Here is a 21,140-nt window from a genome sequence, read left to right as displayed (position 1 = left end):
CAAAACGGAGCGTGCTGCTCTGACCGGTTAAGGTTGTAAAAGGTTAACAATAAATAACCGTATATTTGAATAATGTTGACTATAGAATAATGAAAAATTAAACTCTATTTAAATTTCAGTTTGCTCTGTCAGCTCCACTGTACAGTTACACACGTACTTTCCTTCTGACTCTGAACTTTTCCACACACTGAGTTTTCTTACCCTCTTTTCAACCAACAGCAGTCACTCTCCTCTCCAAATAACTTCTGCTTAGCTTTCCGAGCTTCCCTCGGGTCCTCTTAATCAGCGGTCTCCAACCTTTTTTGCGCCACGGACGGGTTTATGCCCGACAATATTTTCACGGACCGGCCTTTAAGGTGTCGCAGATAAATGAGGGAGGGGCTAATAATCGGCTCAGTCATTTTTAATGATCGTTGAAAGCCCAGATCGTAATCGTGATTAAAATTCGATTAATTGAGCAGCCCTAGTCGGAAGAGTCTGAGACACAAGCTTTTCCTTCATCTCCCACAGAAACATCGCTGTCATTACAGCTGCTGTATAATCACATCTATGCAATAAAAACACACATTCAAAAATCTGATTTAAAAAAAATTCTGCAGAAACAGGAAGTCCCTGTCGCAGACGTCAGCCCCAATCAGCTGAGGCCTCAGCCTAAACCAAAGGTGATTGGGCCACAGGAGATCAGGTGACGCTACAAACGCAGCAACAAAGTCACACCAGCGTCTGCAGAAAGACGGGTTTAATAATCGGAGAGAAGCCGACCTCCGTCACACCTTCATCCACGCCTCATCGGGTGGAGACGACCACTCGGCCTTACAGCACGAGAACCCAGAGCATCAAACATGCGAGGTTATTCGGTGCTACTGTTTGGGTCGTTGCCATGGTGATTTTGTATCCAGAGTGACCAAGGAAAGCTAATGCTAGCTAGCTCTGTTATCAAGCAGCACACAGATACCTGCTAATTAAAAGGGTCGACATCCAACATCCAATTAAAATCCTGGAACTTTATTCAGGTAAACTGGAGCTCAGCCTGTTGGTACAGGTGACCACAGAGCAGCCGTGTTATTGGTCAGACTCTTTATTTGCAGTCAGGATGAAGGATTTTTACTGGTGCAAGAAGAATCACGTTCAGGTGTTTTTCGGGTGATCTTTGTGCCTTTCTTTGTGTGACAGGGAAGAGGAAGCAGAGGTGGAGAAGTGTCAGCAAAGTGACGGGAAGAAACGTGGCGAGCAGCCACGACGCGGCGGGCGAGGAGGCAGAGCAGCGAGGCGGACATTTTGACTGGTTATTAGCGCTGTGGGGGTGTCAGAGTGGGCCTGCATCAAACATCCTCTGACACATCGTATTTCCTCACCTCTTAATTGGACTGTCACGCCTCGGACCAGCCGGCCTCTGGCGAGCCGCTCAGGATGTTTCATCACAGTTTGAAACCAGCAGACGGCGGAAACGACACGTGAGGACGACGTTAGTCCAGCTGTGGCTGCTAATCAGCTCCTCCACACAGCTGTTAAAGCAGGTCAGACCTTCTCATTTGGGGCATCTCGGGATCCGCTAACGAGATGGCGAGACTCAGACTCCCGTGATTGAATCGTTTAGCCTCAAGAATCACGTGACGCCACAGCTCAGCAATAAGAATCCCAGCAGCGTTTTGTGGGGACCTCGAGTCATTTGTAATAATTACACAGTTTGTTGTTCTGTGTGAACCTGCCGTGGTCGTAATTTAAGTGAAATTTCTGCAAACTACCTCCCACATCTCACCGAACACACATTTACTGAGGCGAGTCCAGTGACTCAGCAGCAGCTGCAACATTTTTTGTCTTCGCCTTTTCCGCGTCTCCTCTATAACAGCGGCTGCGTTGCTGCTTATAGCTACGACTGAGTGTCACTCCCTGCACAGCTGGACCGAGGTTAACATTAACATCAGGCCTGCAGCTGGTGACATCACCCACTCACACAGGAAGCTGCTACTGTTAATGAGCAGGATGCTTCAGAGGATTTCAAAATAAATCTAGATGTCGTTGTTCAGACGTTGAAAAAGAAAAATGCTAAAATGAGTTTTCCAGGTAAAGTAAATGTGTGAGAAACACTCGAGTAATAACTTGTTTTGTGATGTTTGCTTTGTGTCGTCGTACAAATAAAAAAACCTTATTTCCATTTACAGAGACATGAAATCAGAAAACATATTCTCCGTGTACACACTGTCAGATTTCCTCTCCTCTTTGGAAGGCAACAGCTGACGTGGATCACCGCTGAGATGAATCCACCTGATATCAGGCTCAGTGTCACTCTCTGCCGGGATCACATCGACTCCCCGGTAAAAGATGAGAAAGCCGGAGCTGGACAGATGTTTCTGTCTGTCTCAGTTCAATAAACAAACTAAAGGCTATGACTTTGTTCTGTAATGACTGTGAACAGCCTGGCATCACGGTGCCCGTTTGCATTGAGCCGTCTCACGTCTGTCTCTGTTTGGACCGTCTGCCCCTGATGGCAGTGTTACCAGGTCATAAATTACATGTTGTTATAATTACACAAACTGTTGCTGGTGTACTGAATGTTAGGACCTCCAAGCCTGTAGTTAGAGCCCCTCCTCATCCTTCTTCTTTGGTGCAGCCCTATAAATCTGGGGTAAACCTTTGACCTCTCACCTTTGCTACAATTCCCCAGCTCGGAGTCATTTCTAACTCTAATTATATCTTTATCCACCCTGATGTTTCTGATTGTGTGCTTCAGTTCATTGCTGTCATCGTTTCGTCTGTCTTTACCAGATGCTGTGAATATGTGTCACGCGTGTGTCGTGTATGTGTGCAGGCACTGTTAATGCTAGCATGAACGGATGAGTCTTGTTAGCTTGAAAGCTGTAGTGGGTGGTGTTAACCTTCGTCCCACCTCTTTGGTTATAGGAGCTGGAGCGGGCCTGTTGTTTACTTAGAGGTCTGTTTACCTTTCAAGACATTAGTTCATCGGCTGCTCAGCAGGATAAAAGCCCAGCGTGGGACTGAGCTGATGGAGAATGTTTTCTTATTTCCTTCTAATCAATAAAAAGATCACATGACATTTTTCTTCAACACGACTTTATGTTGCTAGAAAGTCTAACGAGGAGATCCGGGTGATGTTTGTCGAGCCATTGGTGAATTTACGGTTCAGATGTTGGCACAACTTTTGTTTTTCACCTTTTTCAGTTTCTATTCTGATTCTACAAAGTAAAGTGATTTACACGTTTGCATGACGAGAGTAAGATCGCCGGTTTAATCCCGGGAGGAGTTTGTTTCAGGTGATAAAACTCTGCTAAATCAAACATGCGGAGCTTCCTGCTGTGGATAAAACTGCTTGTTTTAACTCGTAAAAAAGGACGTAGCTGAACCAGAGGACACACAAACCACGAGGTTGTTGTCCAAATATGCATCTTAGTTTTCAGCATCAGTGTCTTTTTGTTTAGGTTTTTATACTGAAACGTAAAGGTGCTTATTAAACATGTGCAGGGAAACACAGGTGAAGCATTTTATCAAACACGTGCACATACATCTCGTGGAGCTTTGCAATAAAATCCACTTCATGCAGATGACACCAGGGTTCATATTTAGGATTCTGGCACACAAAAATGAAACAGGATTTGTTAAATAAATGGTGCCGTGATCATCCTCTGAGATCAACGCTCGGATTCTTCTTCTGCACTTTAAAGGTCCGTTTTATTGTTTTCCTCTCCTGGTCCACGTTGATCCTGCGTGTGTTCATCACTCCAGTTTGACTGACTGCCTGTTCATGCACACACTGCAGCTCCTGTGTGGATCTAACCTGCAGTCGCTGACTGACACGTGAAATTGCCTCTGAACGTTTATCCCTGCAGCTCTGAGCAGCACGGGCGCCGCTCGCATCCACAAATGAGGGCGCTTTATGCAAACCAAGGTGTCGATTGTTCTCTCTGCATGCGTGAGCGCAATCACATTTCCATTTCAGTTGTTTAGCGCGCACACACGCGGACTTACAAAGAGCGCGTTCGTCGCACAACAACCAAGCCGCCGATACGAGCGGCGTGGAGTGTCGACGCCATCAGAACCTCGATTAGCCAAACTTGCCGACATGTTACGGAGGCCGTCTGCCTCTGCTCATACGTCACGTATGTACCTGAACATGCAGGAAACACTGGGCAGCTGTCTGCTTTACTCCAGGTGTGGATGTGTTCAATCACGTCTCATACACGCAGCGTTTTCAGTGATTACCTCACCCAATCAGCTCACTGGACTGGACCTCGTGTTTGTGCTGGTGGAGCATTTTTAATGACATCATCTGACCAGTAACGGCTGCTGTGAGGTCACTGTGCCCGCAGACCGTCCACGACGGCCGAGCTCCAGTTTGTAGGCGATGTTAGTGATTAGCAGGTATCTGTGTCTGAGTGATGGATGATATTCACACACATTCACGCGGTGCTGTTATCTACCATTCACTCAGCGAGAGAACGTGACACGATGTTGGAGGAAGAGGAGAGCGCACACACGAGCAACTCTAACTTTTACACGTTATATCTCAATCATCTGTGTGTAATCTGTAATCTTACGATATTTAGTCGAGTAAAAGACTTTAGATGTAGTGAAACCAAATCAAAATCAGCTGTTAAACTGCACACGCTCTGTGGGCCTGTGTCAGCTCATAACTTCAGGTCAGGAGGCTTCGGATGTCGAGGACGTGTTGGTTGATGTGTTTAAAACTCAGGACTGTGAAGAAAAGTAACAACTCGTAGAGCCGTGAGAGGATCCGACCCACAAAGCCTGACAATGACTTTCCTGTTTGTTCACGTACATTCAGCTGCTCTGACACCATCGTTCTTGGTGTACCAGATTGTCTGAAGGATTCCTCTGAACACAACGCAGCAACAACGATAGAAAACACACACACACGGCTGGGATCTATAATTAATTCACAGCATTGAGCACAGAAGATAAATCACTGTGATATCGCAGAAATATAGAGATGATATTGCACGGAGAGTCGGGCTGGGGAGGGGCTGCAGGTCAGGAGGATGACGCTGTGAACGTTCCCGTGTTTAAACACGCTCATCCTCCTCTTCCTCTCCAGGCGAACAGTCCAAACATCTCAGAGATAAACGACCCGTCAGTGCTGCTGCGCAGCTCGTCTGCATGAAGCTTTAGTCAGACTGGTCTGTGATTGGGTAATGAGCACAGTTGGTCTGAGTTTGTGACACAGGTTCAAATCTAAGCTCTGAAACCTTTTAGCTGACTTAACGGATCACCGTGCTGAGCTCCTCATCCACGCTCTGAGGGCAGGCACCCTGCAGAAGAAGCTCGTAGCTTTGAACTCGTTCGCCACCTGTGGGCGCGGTCATAGATTGGGAGCTTTACCTTCGTGCTAACGTGCTGTTACTGGTGAATAACACCCTGAGACACCTGAACTCCCCCACGCTGGTCTGAACGCTCCTCCTCCTCTTCTTCGTGCATGAAGGTGACGAACAGACTCCTGGTGACACGTGCGAGTTGAACCCAGCAGGACTTTAACACCAGGCTTCACCCAGAAACCAAAACAGCTCCTGAACTTTTTAATTGTGCGTCCTCAACAAGACGAGTCCCCCCGACTCCTCTGTGGTGTTTCTCGGGTTTAACCTCGGCGTCCTCTTCCAGCTGTGCTGCATTTTCCTGTGAAGCACGTCACGAGCGCTCTGAGCTGCTGAAGCGACCTTCGTGTTAGCGATGTGTGTCAGCCGCCGAGCTGCACATTAAAAATAGTTTTTGTGTTTGCTCATATTTGTCGAGCGATTTGAAACGTTTGACGTCTGCACACCTGACTGCGTGGCGGGGATGTGGAGGCGAAAAGGCTGAGTGTGCAGCGTGGAGGCGGGACCACGGGGGGTAAGGCTGTGTGTGAGCATCGACACGGCCTCAGCTGGAAGGAAATAAAGTTCCTGTCAAGCTCTGCTGGATGGTTCCTGCAGCTCTGCGTTGGGATGAACCTCCAGAGATCAGGAACACTCCGACATGTTCTCTGACGTTTGATGTGAACATTAAGCAAAGCTCCTGACCTGCTTCTGCCTGCTCTTCCTCCTTCTCCTCCTCCTCTAACCTCCGTACACTCCAGGATGGACCTGTTCTCGCTAACGAGACGAGAGGTCGCCGTGGAGCCTCCTCGGGGTCTCAGGACGCCGTCCTCGCTCGACTGCTGCCGGACATTCGTGCCTCCTTTTGTTTTCATCATCATTAAAACTCTCTCCTTCCCTCACTCAGCACTTCCTCTCCCTCTGTCCTCGCCCTTCTCCTTCACCGTCGTCATTAGCGGTGCTGTTAGTATGCAGACCGGAGCCCCGAGGCCGGCGGCCTAAAAGCATCAGATGCTGAATTCACAAACATTCGCAGCATTAACGCACCAGGCAGGCGCTCAGAGCGCACACCACGCCGCCTTCCTCCGTCATCACCGTCTCCTCCTCGCTGACCAAGTTCCGTTCAGTCCTCACGGCAGAGGGCGGTGCAACTTTTAACCAGATGAGTCTTCGTCTGCGCTAACGGCACAGCTGAGTCAGGACTCGCTGTAATTGGGTCGCCGTGCTGCGATACGATGAGCAGCGCGTCTAACAGAACCTCACTTTAGTGTTTTTCCTGCTGTTTAATTAGCACCTAAAGACATTTTTAACCCGCAGCAGAGATGACCTCCATCCTCAGATCAGACTGGAGGTGGAGCCAGAGGTTAGAGAGTCAAACCTGACACCTGCTGACCCACATCCACAGAAATGATTTCCTGAATGCAGTTTTCTCTCTAGGCTTCAAATTAAGATCCGGGAAATGAAAAAGACATGGACCAATCCCTTCAAGACTCGAGACCTCAGCTGAGTCCTGCCTCCTGAATATTATCAGGATGGTTTACAGAGCCTTCGACCGTCCATCTGCAGCCGAACGGGGCCAGGAGCTCCTCGCACGCCGATGTTTCCTCTTCTGGCTTCATGTTCAGAGAATCGTTTAATCCTGAGATTCACTTTTGAAGACTCGACTCGGACACTGGATGTTCTCTGCCTCCTTTACATCATAGGGACTTATTACTGGGATGACATAAGCTCGAACTGCACTACGGAAACTGAACCTAAAGATAAAAAGAGTGGAGACGCCACTTTATTTGACCTCTAAAGGTCAGAGATGGGACTCGGACCGGTCGTTTAAAGACTCGAGGCTGGACTGGGCAAACCCCTTGTGACCTGAGACCTCCGTTTAAGATGAGACCTCAGCTTGCGATCAAAAGGAGCAGCCACCAGTGGGTGACTTGGTGGTGGCGTGCTAATGAACCGCACTCCGAGTCCCTGAAGCTGAACGTATGACCAGCTACAATGACTCTGACTGTGAAACACCCAATTAAAGCTTTTAAACTCTGTCGGGATGAATCTGTACCGAGTCAGGCCGCAGTCTCGTGCTTGTCACCATCTGTTTAACGCTGGGGATGCTCGCCTTGCTCGGGGGCACTTTGATTGAACGCTGAGTTTGGGGAAAGTGTGATTCGATTACCCTCCCTCCTAATCCTCTGGATCCTCCTGCCTCTTCTGTATTGCATGTCTCAGCTATAACAAGTCCTCCCTGGTGTTTACCGCTCATAATCAGCCGCAGTACAGTTAAAGGTGTTGGCTAATTTTGCTCCTCGGGGACAAATTTAAACCCTTCATCCAAATTAGCCGGCCTGCGAAGAGGCAGGACGGGGCCGCTGATGAACGCTGGCAGTAAAACGGTCAGGCTTTGGTCTCGTTCACAGAGTCTCAGACTTTTTAATCCATCTCATATATTTATGACGTTTATCCAGGTTTAACTCATGTATCACACAGGTTGCCTCTTTCAGGAACCGTTGGAAGTTTCTCTCCGGCCCAAATGGTTGAGGAGTTCTGGTTTTTGTAGGAGCTGACTCTGGGTGATAACTGAGAGTTATCTTCAGACTGTCAAAGCAAATATACAGGGACCAGATTTTTGGGTTATGGTTTCTGTTTTAGTACGAGCTGCACTGACCAATCAGGTTTAAGCAAAGACGTCTGAACGATATCTGTGGGAAGCTTCAGTAACAGTACAGAGCTCGAAGCAGATGCAGTCGTCTCCTACTGTGGAAACAAAGCTGCTTTTAGTCATGTTTTTATGTTTGGTTGGACTTTAAAATTAAAGCTGCACTTACAAAATAACTGCCCAAATAATGCAAATTACAAAATAACTGCCCAAATAATGCAAAGTGCAGTTATCGAGATGGACTGGAGGCAGAGCTTTATCAAAACAGGAAGTAAACCTTCAGATTAAGATGGTCTGCTGTGCACGTGCAGCTTTAGGACACACTCGGACACGTTTCTGCATTTCACAGACGACTGAAAAGATGATAAAATAAAGAAAACATCATAAAAACAATAAAAAGTCAGAACATCATAAAGCTAACAAATAAAAACTAATAAAAGTTCAAAAGCTGCAGCTCGATGCTGATGATCCAATAATGATGAGACGGGAACCACTGCTGTGTGATGCAGGGCAGTGTGTGTGTGTGTGTGTGTGTGTGTGTGTGTGTGTGTGTGTGTGTGTGTGTGTGTGTGTGTGTGTGTGTGTGTGAGTGTATAAGGAAACCTGCAGCCTGGCGTTTGAATCATTGACACCTTTGTTTAACAGCAGCATTAGTGTATCGGGGTCTTTAGCATCGTCAGCTGCAGGTCTTTGTTTCTGTGTCGTGTGTTTAATCATTGGCCGTCATGGATCTGAGCCCCTCCTCTTTCTGTCTTTGGCGTCTCCGTCTAAACCCGAGACTCTGCAGCTGCAGCATGAACGCCGCACAGCGCAGATGTTTCAAAAGCAGATGTCGCTGTCGGTAAAAAACTGACTGTACATGAAGCTTACATTAAAATTGACCAAAGCAACCTTCGTCTTCACACAGATGATTCAGACACAAACCCTGAGCTGACTCCCTGTAGCTGCTGTAGAGGTTTGCATTGGAACAAAAGCACAGAGCGTGAATTCATTTCTTCACACTGCTGACAGGAAGTTGCTGCAGCTCGGGGCAGCTGGTCAGAGATGTGCACGACTGGCTGAGAGAGTCAGCGGCGCTTACAGTAACCACAGCTGACAGGATCATTCACGCTCTGGAGCAAAGGCCGGGACTTTAGGCCAAAACTCTCCTCCGAACCCGAAGCGGTGACTCAGTGAAACAGGTACGAGCCGGGACGCGGCGAAGCTCCCTCACTTTTTCTCCGAGCCGAGCTTCTGGTGAGCCGAGCGTCAGCGTCACTGTACGCTCCCTAACGAGGCCACCTGGTGCCGAGTCAGCACGCTTAATGAAAACACGAGATGACAAGATAAGACCGAGTTCAACGCTAATTGTCCCTAAAGGGAGAATGAGTGGCTGTGAGCGCAGCAGCTCACACAGGCAGCATCCTGCAACACGAAGGCAACAACGCCGGCTGAAGGGGACGTTAATATTTAATCTGAAAACACTGCGCGCTCCGGTCAGAGCGCCATCATATTTCCTGTCTGCATTGTCGAGGAAACGGGCTCTGAAACGTCAGCTTATTGTGGCTGGATCAGATTATCCCACACAGCCGAAGGCATTCCTGACGAATGGCACTTCAAATAGAGAACGGTGAGGAAGATGAAGATCCGGATCACACGGTCTGTGCTAAAATCTCACTCCTCCTCTGAGTCACAGCTCAGCCAAATGTGACCCAGCTGATTCAGCGTGATTTACACTTGCTGAGAATATCATCAGCACAAACAGAGGCCCAGAAATCTGCTGTGAAATCTGAGCAAAAAGATGGTGCAGAAGCTCCCTGAGAATCTGCCTGATTTTAGCTTTGCTTCAGTCTCACACTGATCCGCTGACATTTGTCTGAACATCCACGAGTGCATAAAACTCGCTGCTCGCTGACAAATCTGCTGCTGCAGTTTCCACAAATGTCACCAAAACTAGAAGCACAGGATTAAGTTTCAGCTCACGCTGTGACGCTCTTATTCTCCATTTGATTATCTGTCTGAAATACTTTAATTAGAATCACTCAATTAAATCAATAATGAAGCTCTTACTCATCAGAAAAATCTGCTCTGAAATCACAGGAAACTGAATCTGCCTGCTCCCCGTTCCTCTCTGCCTCGCAGTGATGCGGTCGGTGGTTATATTCGTGGCTGCTTTGCAGAGAGGAGCCGCTGACAGATAGTTCAGCTCCATCTGATCGCACCAATGGGGCAAAAGCCTGAAATGACACACATCTCACGGAGGCGATGAGTGATGGTGCTTTGCCCCGATTGCCACAATTTGCTTCAAACATCATCATCTTTCTCAGCTCAGTGAGATCTGAGCACACGCACATCGTTATTACTGCTCACGTCCAACATGCAAATCTGCTTTACAAACGACTCTGCAGAACCTGCCTCAGAAACCGGCTGTCTTTAGGTTTTCCTCAGCGTTACAACAACCCAGAGCTGTTATCTGTCCGTCTGTGGCACACAGTGCAGCAGCTAGTAACACATTCAGCTCACATTTAAACTGCAAAGAATTCAGAGGGTGCAGAATCACCCATAATACGCTGATTAGCCTAAAAGCATCACACATGAGCTTCGGCGATCCTTCAGCAGACCTCCATGATCATGTGTGGTAGTCTCCAAGGAGTCACGTGGTCGCCCACCTGAGCCCCGAGCTGCTCACAGTGGAAGCGTGCCATTCCCGAGCTGAGCCGTGGAAAAACACGGGGCATTGTTTCTTCTGCTGTGAAATTAAGGGAATGTCAGATAATCCCCCGCGGCCTGACTTTGCACCGCAGAGAGAATCATCCTCACACCGTGTCGGGTTTAATCCACTACGAGGCCCAAACGCACACGTGTGCGTTCAGACATGTGTCTGCAGGTTAAATGCACACAGAAGCACAAAGACTCCAGTAATGAACTTCTTTCTGCTGCAGAAACCAGACGTCAGGTCTGTCAGCTCTATTAGCAGCTAATACGCATCAAATGTGTGAAATGAGAAGCTTAAAATATCATCTCAGTTATCCTCAGAAGAAGAGCTCAGCTGCCTGCTTTGGATGAATCGATCGGTGAAACATCAGAAAGCAGCGATCAGTTATCCCCCGAGTCCACGGTGACATTTTCAGAGGGTCGTTGTGTTTGACCCGAAGCCCGCCTAAAACTAAAGGAGGATTAAAGACCAGATTATGGAACCTGAGGTGCACTTTTTAATATTTATAAAGGAGCTAATCAGTGGATTCATATTTGTCCCATAGAGAGAAACATGAAGCGTTTGTTAGGGGTCCCGCAGAGCTCCACACTGGGGTCACTTTTATTTGCACTTTAACCTAAAGGTTCCATAATGGAATAACAACATTAAAATGTTTGCATCAAGTAATCTGTGCATGAGCAAAACAACCACGTTATCCTAAAATGTGTATCCAGTATGGTTTAAAGTTAAAGTGTGACAGTTTCCATTGGCTCCCTGTTAAATCCAGAATTCAAAATCCTGCTCCTCACATACAAGGTCTTAAATAATCAGGCCCCATCTTATCTTAATGAGCTTCCAGTTTGGATTCAGGAGACAGACACTATCTCTACTTTCAAGATTAGCAAACAGGAAAGTTTGAAGCCTAAAGCATATAGTTAGGGCTGGACCAGGTGACCCTGAATCCTCCCTCAGTTATGCTGACGTAGGCTGCCGGGGATTCCCATGATGCACTGGGTGTTTCTTCTTCACTCACTGTGTTAACAGACCTCTCTGCACTGAATCATATCTGTTATTAACCTCTGTCTCTCTTCCACAGCATGTCTTTATCCTGTCTTCCTTCTCTCACCCCAACCAATCACAGCAGATGGCCCCGCCCCTCCCTGAGCCTGGTTCTGCCGGAGGTTTCTTCCTGTTAAAAGGGAGTTTTTCCTTCCCACTATCACCAAAGTGCTGCTCATAGGGGGTCATATGATTGCTGGGTTTTTCTCTGTGTGTATTATTGTACGATCTACTGTACAATATAAAGTGTCTTGAGGCGACTGTTGTTGTGATTTGGCGCTGTGTAAATAAAAGTGAATTGAATTGAATTGAATTTCAGGCAGTTTGTAAAGTAAAGTAAAGTTCGCACATGCGCAAATGGGCAGTTGGTCTGTAGTGACGGGCAGCTGAACCAATCAACTCAATATGGAAGATGATAAACGCACATCGGCCCTCTCGATGGGAAATTTGAGTATTACAAAAAATAAGACGGACCAGTCGACGGACATAAAGTCTTATGCACGTTGTGCAAGAAGGAATTTTTTTTCACTGAAGCACTTGCAGCTTAAAATATCACACGGACTCGAAGCATAAGTCCGTCGGGGATGCTGCTAGCACTTTGGCTAACACGTCACCCAGCTTGCGACAAACCAGTCACAGAGCATCGGAGACTCAGTGAGTCGACCTCGGACGTATCGACTGACACAGTTGCCGAGTGGATTGGATCAACTGCAGACCTGTTAATATCACTGAGAACCTTTACAGAGCTTTGGTTCCTCGTTCAAGGACTTGAAGCCTCCCCAAGAGTGACAGGGAGAGAGGAGACATGCTTACAGGTTTTTGTTAACGTGAATGTTCAAGATGTTCAATAAACATGTTAATGCGGATATTTTCCCTTTGTTCTCGAGCCTGTTTGCTCATGCAACATGAAATGTGATTAATATAGAATAAAAATGATGTTTAATCATGATTATTAAAAATTAATCCACAGTAACCCTGTGATGAATCTGAAATAACATTGTAATTGGTTGACAGCATTAATATATATTATATATTGGTGTGTACTTACCTATTAGTATATAGGTTTTTTAAAAGTTGTATTTCACAGGCCAAAAGATTCACATAAACGATTCAAATACTCTGAATTTAAGCATTTAGCACTCTTTGTTTATTCTGCATTTTCTTCATTAAATTGCATAAATGTCAGTTACAAGCTTACATATAAATGTAAGCAGCTTAAATATAAAGTTGACAAAATGTAATTGCAACCATTGATCCAGTAATGCGATTAATTACAGAAAAAAAAGCATCACTCAGGGATTGGCCCTGCAGGGCCACCGTAGCAGGGCTGTGAGGGACAAATGGAATAACTCTGATCACTCTAACTTGACCCGATGCATCATTTCTATTTGCTGTTTGTGTCTCTCGCATGTTTTTATTTGAGTGCACATGTAAACGAGCAGTTTTGGTATTTTTACGTCTTCTAAGTTTGTCCCTGAACATCTCCTGAACAGTGAAGGTGTCAAACCGTCACACGTGACAAACTGGAGCCTAACAAAATGTTTCTGAACGATACAAAATGTGCCCATTCCAGCAGATTTAAAGGAAACTGTCATCAGCACAGAGTAACCAGAGCAGCACAAACAGCAGTCACACGGCTCATTTCTGTGACGTGTTTCATGGTCCACGCATTAATGTTTGTGCGTCTGGGTCGCAGGTGTAACATCGGCCTGCTGCTCTCTGTTCCTCTGAAGCTCCTTAAACTGTGATTAAGGCTGATTCCAGACACTTTGTTCACTCCACAGGTAACAGTCTGTGTTTGTGCAGCGCGGCGGCTCCAACGTTTGCTCCTTCAGAGTTTCTGGGAGGAGCTGGAATCACGATGACGCCCGTTTTCTGTTTTCTGCTGAACTGATTGCAGTCAAATTGGGTTCAAAGGTCAGCATCGAGTCCTTCACGGCCACGTGGCTGCAGATGGACGTGTGGATTAAACCAGCGGCCCTGCACTAACTGCACTCATACATTTCTGAGACGAGCGAAGATGAGCTCGCACTTTGGCACCGTTCAGCTCAAATAACCTTCTGCTCCCGAGCGAGACGTCCGCTCCTGGAAAATGTCACATCTGCTCTGAGAATCGATGCCGGCGGTCGTTTATTGGACGTCCTCGGCTGTGAGAAGCACAGACCGGATTCTTAATATGTGAGAGACTCTTTAAAACAACGTCCGCGCCGCACATGGATGTAAATCCTCTGGAAACAGAGTCGTTTCTTTGCGTCTCGGACGTCGCCCAGAAAACCGTCCAAATGTCTTTAGGACTCAGAATATCCTCCACGAAGGATTTTTTATCCCCAGCAGTTCTCACTCACATCCTTTCCTTTAATCTCTAAATAAATATAAATATTTTAAACTTTACTGTTTAACCTTCGTATCCAATAGTAAGAGTCGATCTCTGCCACGTTTCTCTCTGTCAGAGTGTGGCGTGCTCACATGCAGCGAGGTCGTCACGGCCAGCTTCATGGAAAAATGTCAGAAAGTCTTATAAGGTAGAAACGCTGATTGGTTCACGTGATGCTGCTGCACAGAGCGAGCCGGCGGTCGGCGCCTGGGACTCCTCCCCTCGCGTCTCTGTTCTGCGTTATTGTCGGGCTTTACCTTATAAATGGCTTCAGGTGAATCAGGTGTGTGATTTACTGACATCCGTGTGTGACGTCAGCACGTGGAAATGACCACATGACGAGTTAAGATATCATTTCATTTGATCTTGTTTAAAAAGAAACAAAACACGTAGAAAATAAATAAAAACAATAATAATAATATTCAGACTTTGAGCTCTGACTGTTTCTTCTTTAATCATTTATTTTCCTTTATTCTTCAAATATTTTGATTTTGATTTTCATATTTTTTTACATTCTTAAAATGTGCATTGACCTCATTATGAAAACACTTTTCCCAACTTTATTCTTCAAGCTTAAATCAATATTTTCTTCATTTTTTAAATTTTTTTCATCCATTTGATTTAATTATTGGTATAACAGGTAAATTATTTTTGTTATTTTACTTTATTTTTCTCACTTAATGTTTTATTGCCTTTATTAATCATCGGATTTCTTTTACGTTTTCAAACCTGGCGTCCACATATGTTGACATCGCATCGCAAACCCGGAATCCATCGTTGCTTCCAGGAACCTGACATCTAACGAACGCAGCACACCCACAGGTGCTGTTTGCTAAGGTGTAAGATCCACATCCTGCTTCCTGGTCCAATGAGACCATAAAATAAACCAACATGTTTTATTCAACTCATCAGGACAGAGTTTACTGAGCCCAGAGGTGTCGCCCCCTGGTGGAGGTTTTCATTGGCTCGTGCCGAGCGGCATGGTACAGTCGCGCTTTAGTGAAAATGCCGAGCACGAGCATTAGCAGCGGTGGTTTTTCATTGGATGAGCAAAGCTAAAGATTCAAAGCTGAACTGTTTGGTCTCAACACTAAGCTCCACATCAACAGGAACCCCGGGGCGACACGGCGTCCTCCAAGTAGCATCATCATAGGAAAGCATGGCGGCGCTGTCGTCGTGTTGTCTTCAGCTGAAACCAATTTATGTTAATTAAGCGCTGACCGGACAAACTTCAGCTTCCAGCAATCAACAAAACTGCTGAAAGGTTGGTAGTTTGAGCCCCAGCTGCTCCAGCATGTTCCCAGGCCAGACTGTGACTCACAGAACCAGGGTTACGTCCTGTAACCGCTGCTTCCATTTCTTATCGTTTACTCCTCGTTCAGAACATTTTTAATTTCAGCTTTTTCTTAATTAACTTGTTTATTTCTGTTTGTTCTCAGATTTTTAATCATCTTCTTTTATTTGACTTCTAATTATTTATTTTCAAATCTTTCTGCGGTTTTCTGTCTTTATCCTTTAGTTTAGTTTGTTACAGGGTGACTGCATCCTGTTAGAGTCTTTAAATGTTAAATGTTTACATTTTCATGTCATGTTTTTGTTTTCATTCTAACATTTTTAATACTTAATTTTAAAAATCATCAGTCGTGCGTTTTTACACATTAAATTTAGTTTTTCATTATTTGTCATTTCTTTTGTTTATAAATCTATTCAATAAACACGATGACGTCACTTTTTATATGTTTTCTTATCTGATTTCTTTAAACAGTAAAAGGATCCAGTTTCAGTCTCAGTGGTTCAGAGTTTTTAAACCGTCTGACTTTAAAGGTGATTTTCTGTGTGAAAAACAGATTCAGCCCAGTTAAAGTCAGTTGGCTCTGTGACTGATGACGGAGACGTTGAACCGTCTGGGACACAAACCTTTGGAAACAGCAGTTTGTAGAAGTACTTGGCAGGTGATTGGATGAACCAGAGCAGCTGCTGCAGAAGGTCGACGAGTAAAGCTTTAAAATGAAAACCTGACACCGACTATCTGTCGGCCTGCCTCGGCGCTCCTCCTCACCAAACAGGGACGAGGAGTGCAGCCCAGCGTCCGACTCCTCGCCGCCGTCTTCCTTTAAAGCTGCCGATCAGAGTCGCACGCCCGCCGTTGGCCTCAGGTGGAAATAAACTGATCACGCCGCTGAATCCTGCTTCAATGAGTTTATAATCAGGAGCATTTTCCTGCAGCTTAATTCAATCTCTCTATATTGATGTGATCTGCAGGGCTCTGATGGCGTCCTTCCTGCTGCACGCCACGCCTCCAGGAAGTAGTTTTTACAAATCATTGTACGCTTTGATGTTTTTTATGATTATAAATCGATCGACTCGATTCTGAAAGCACTAAAGTCTCTTTGCAGTGACGAGTCTGAAGCTGTTCATGTTTTCTACTCTGTTCAGTGAGAGGTCAAAGGTCAGGAGAGGAGAATCTCTTTGGAGGCGACGTTGGTTTAAACAGGTGTAATCCCGACAGCGCTCACTCAGAGGACGATGTGAGTAACTGTGGTTTGGCTCGTGAACAGAGCGGCGCCACAAAGCTGCTAACCATCATCCTTTCATGCCAGGAGGCCGGCGCCCCCGCAGGAGGCCGAGATTACGACGGCTCGAATCCAAAGCACATCAGAGCTCATTCAGCTCAGTCTATGAAGCGACATTCACCTCACTCATCTGGAAGCACCAGCGGTGCGCACAGAGGCCTTTAATCTGCTTTAAATTGAAATATGACGCAGATTTGCACTGAGATTAGAAACTGAAGGTGGAAACAGGTTTGGTGGAGACGACAGCGTCACCGTCAGCAGCTGGTACCTGGAGGACTGAGCAGCGCCGTCAGGACGCTCTAACAGGCTGTGGCAGCTTGGCCTCGCGGGAGAAGCTCGTTACAGAACCAACGAGGAAGACGAAGGCAGCCGCAGGCTGATGGGAGGTCCCAGCATCCCCATCGTTTATGACACGAGCGAGCGGAAGACGAAGAACAGATACGACGTTTGTGTCACAGACCAAGGCTGCGATGAAGACGCGTGTCCAAACTCAGACAACTGAGACCGCTCAGGTGGAAAAGTTTGATTCCCAACGTCACGAGGAATGACAGGAGAACTTCTGCCACTCTGAAACTTCAGCATTTATCTTTAGCATCGTCAATAACACATAATCTGCGTTACAGTGAAATAAACCATCACGAGCCCGAGACCAGACCCGAGCTGCTGCTGATCAGCAGTACAAAGGTTTCCTCTGCGAGGACCGCCGACTTCCTCTGAAGCACGAAGGCGGCTCTGCTCCTGCAGCGTCCTCCCACTCTCCATCTGCCTCCTCCAAACACTGCATCAGGCTGCAGCCTGCATACAGATGCTCCATGTTTGCACTCCACTTCCTGTCGGGCCCACAAACACTTCCAGCGCCCGCGCCGCCCCCCAAACGAGGACACGTTACATAATTCTGACGGCACAAACGAGACAAAGCCGTCGGATACTAACGAGATCTCGTAACGACGAGAAAAGGTCAGGGCGTCGTCGATCATCGCTGACACAACAGCGCCAGGCTGTGCGCCTGTAACGCACAACAGCTCAAATACGACACATTTACTCTACGTTTGAACGGGTTTTTGTTTTCTGTGACCCGTCCAGGTGTGCCCCGCCTCCAGCACACACACAAGCCTGAAGAAACGTGACGGATGGACGTCAGCAATGATGACCGTGTGAACCACACCGAGCAGCTTCAGTCATTCTTTTCAGGTCCAATGTCGATTTCTTCCTGGCGCTGTAACTCTGTGTGACCGGACCGTGTCGCTTCTCCCAAAATCCGCCTTCCTCGACTCTACGCCGCCTCCAATCCTGTGTGATGAACCTTCCATGAAAATCTAAACGAAGGGCCCGGCTCTGGCGTCCAGGTGAGCTTGGTGCTGACACTCAGGTGTGCAGCTGGTGTGAACGTCTGACATCAGTGTTGTGCGGTTAGGCTAGCTAACTTCCTGTTGTGTCAGAGCTTTGCCTCGCACGTTTCTCTGCAGCGTGAAGAATAAGTCATGTAGAAGAAGCAGCAGTGTGACGGAGCTGAGCCCCCGGCGAGGATGATATAACGAGGTGAAGCGATGACAGACAGAGCAGGTGTGTAATTATGGCGGCTGCGTGTCGGCCGTGATTGCAGCTGAAGAGACAACAAACAGATCCGAGTGTGGAATTAACTGGTTTGAACAGCGCGGTCTTCTCACAGTCTTTTGTAAAATCATACACGTGTAATGAAGAAGTTCACAGCTGCCGCGCCCTCGCAGCGTGGACGACGTTACAGAGACGAGGTTGTTGCAGCGGCGCTGGTTCACAGACGTTATCAGCACCCCCAAAACAATCATTAAAACATGTCAGTGGATTCTTCAGCAGTTAGTAGATTTGGGTTAACAGATGCTAGAACCTGTGATGCTAACCAGGTATTCATGGCTGAGACAAATATGAGTTTATGAGCTGCAGCTGTTCAAGTTGGATAAAATAATAAACGCACAGACTCACTGAATATTTACTCTTTACACAAATTCACACTTTGTTTAACGTAAATAATTAACATCCATAATTTAAGTTGGGCAACAAAAGCCACGCCTCCTCCTGATGCGCTCACCTGGCTGAACCTGCACAGGCGAGTGCAACTCAGACACACAGTTTACCAATAAATCAAACACCACCACTCAAATCCATCGCTGAGACTGAGCTTTACATTCAGCCGTTTGTCTGTCTGGGTGTCAGCGGGATAACGCCGTGTAATCTGATTACATGCACAGCACGCAGCAGCAGGACCAGGACACACAACAGCTGTAACGCGATATTCATCTTCCTGTTCGCTTACAGCAAATCAGATGTGTTTATTCTGCATTTACATGCAAACGTTGGTCAGCATCGCGTGTTTGAATGCATCACACCACAAGTCAAAAAACTGAATTCATGTTTTTATAGTAAAATCTGAGACATGAGTCAGCACAACATGTTTTTTTGTATCTTTGCAAAACAATCATTTCCAGTCCTGAATAAGGACAACACCAATAATCATGTTAGGATGACACGGTCTGAATGACTCCCACACGTCTGTGGACCAGTGCACCGTCTCACTGCATTCACACATATCCAGGAACTGCAGGATGAGGATGATGATGGGCTGCAGGCTCAGAGTGAGATGAAGGAGGATTATTCTTTGAACTGTGACTCGTGCAAAGCTGCCGTCGTTCGGTCCAGGAGAAAAATACAAATCTGGAAATGAACCAACAGCATTTCAAACCTGAATTATCCTGCAAACCAGTTTTCATGTGTTTACACAAAGAGTGGAGCACGTCCCTTCCTGCAGCGTGCGTTTGTTTTCCTGCTTGATCAGGAAGCCCTGTGACCGTGAACGTTTTCAGGCCAGTTATTACAGAAAAATGTAAAATGCTGCACAGTGCCCTGCAAAGGCAGTGAGAGCAGAGGTCACAACAGATTACTCTCCAGTTAGACGAGTAATCCTGCCCGATGAAGCGGCGAGGCATCGCGTCTGCAGGGCCGAATCACGCCAGCGAGATTCATCCACCAGCTCGCAGCGAAAAAGCCCACAAGACAAAATAGACCGGAAGACGGCGCCACGGGAGACGTCGGAGCATCGGCCTGAGCAACATTTCACCACAAGCCTTCGGAGACGTGCCTCTGAAGGCTCGCACACGTCCGAAACGTCCAGCCGACAGATCATGAAGCATCAACACCGAGAGCAGGCCGCAGAGAGCCAGCACCTCCTCGGCAAAGAACTCCGTCCTCATAAAACGACACGTCCTCAGTGGACGAGCAGAGTCATCTGCTGCAGCAGATCTATGACGGGGTTCCCAGCGACCTCACGGCGGCGATGCAGGTGTCGGTGCGTCACCTGGGCTTCTGCTGGTTGCCATGGTTACCTTACAGTACGTATTTAATAACTGTAAATCGTCCTACAGGACAAACTCTCATTTTTATAGCCTGAATCACGAGATAAGTTCAATTTAATCATCATAATGTTACAATAATGAAACTCTGGGCAGGATTTTTGAAACTGATGTGAAACATCAACGTTTTAAAATGTAAGTGAACTCCTGAAACAAAGCCTGGAGTTTAAGACACACTGACGTTATTCACTTTTGATCCTTTTTGACCATCATCGCAGTAACGCGATCAAGACGAATCAATGCACGCACAGTGAATGAGTGCATCCCTATAAGGCTACATCCATGTTTGCACGGTTGGTTCAATTTAACCTCGGTGCTTTCAGTGTCTGTTGTGCAGCATCAAACTGCGGCTCTTATGTAAGAAGAAAGAAAGAGCAGCAGACGAAGAAAGAGGTGAAATTATAATGACATCACTGTGTAATGAGCGAGCGAGACAAAGAAGAAACCGGGGCTTCAGACGGAGGCGCAGCCACTCTCAGAAATAATGAAATCATTAATTAGAGCACGTAGCCGGGGCTCGGTCCTCCGCGATTGTTCTGCATATCTGTTGGGAGTAATAAAAAAGAAGACAATGGCTTCTGCCGTGCTCTTTTCATACTCGTTCGGCATCCTCCGTGCAGATCGACGAGCACAAACTCAGAGGCGGCCGTGAGAGGGTTTAAAGTCTCCGGTGCGCCGTATTGATCCGCAGATTACAGCTTCTCTCCACTGCTGAGGGCAGGGTTGGTGTGGTTCAGCACAGAAGAAGTGGACAACAATAAAAGAAGCAGGAAGTAGAGCAGCTGTGTACCCTGGGCCAAAGAGCTTCAGTGAATCAGTGAAGCGGGTTGAGCCGAGCTGGCAGCTGAGCGCTGAACGCTGGCTGCTTTCATTCCTCCCACGGTGAATCCAAAACAGCTCAGCTAATGGCGAGGACGCCGGGCCTGAGAGGACGTCGGCCTGAGAGGACGGCGGGCCTGCGAGGACGGCGGGCCTCAGAGGACGTCGGCCTGCGAGGACGCCGGCCTGCGAGGACGCCGGCCTGCGAGGACGGGACTGCAGGCGCCTGAGAGGACTCAGCCTGGCCGCGGCCCTGCGAGGACGTCGGCCTGCGAGGACGCCGG

The 21,140-nt window shown here is 47.1% G+C and overlaps 1 protein-coding gene and 1 long non-coding RNA gene across 2 annotated transcripts in view; one reads left to right on the top strand and one right to left on the bottom strand.

The window, feature by feature from the left end:
* Positions 1-21,140, bottom strand: part of LOC120739224 (metabotropic glutamate receptor 7-like) — a 106,202-nt gene that overhangs the window by 69,535 nt on the left and 15,527 nt on the right. The gene's annotated exons all lie outside the window — the stretch shown is intronic.
* On the top strand, positions 643-2,382 carry LOC120739225. The gene is made up of 2 exons (XR_005697151.1): positions 643-2,064; positions 2,163-2,382. It is a non-coding gene; the product is annotated as an uncharacterized LOC120739225 (long non-coding RNA).

Source organism: Simochromis diagramma, unplaced genomic scaffold (genome assembly GCF_900408965.1).
Source record: "Simochromis diagramma unplaced genomic scaffold, fSimDia1.1 OVJJ01000296.1, whole genome shotgun sequence".
NCBI classification, from domain to species: domain Eukaryota; kingdom Metazoa; phylum Chordata; class Actinopteri; order Cichliformes; family Cichlidae; genus Simochromis; species Simochromis diagramma.
This window is presented reverse-complemented; position numbering and strand designations above follow the sequence as displayed.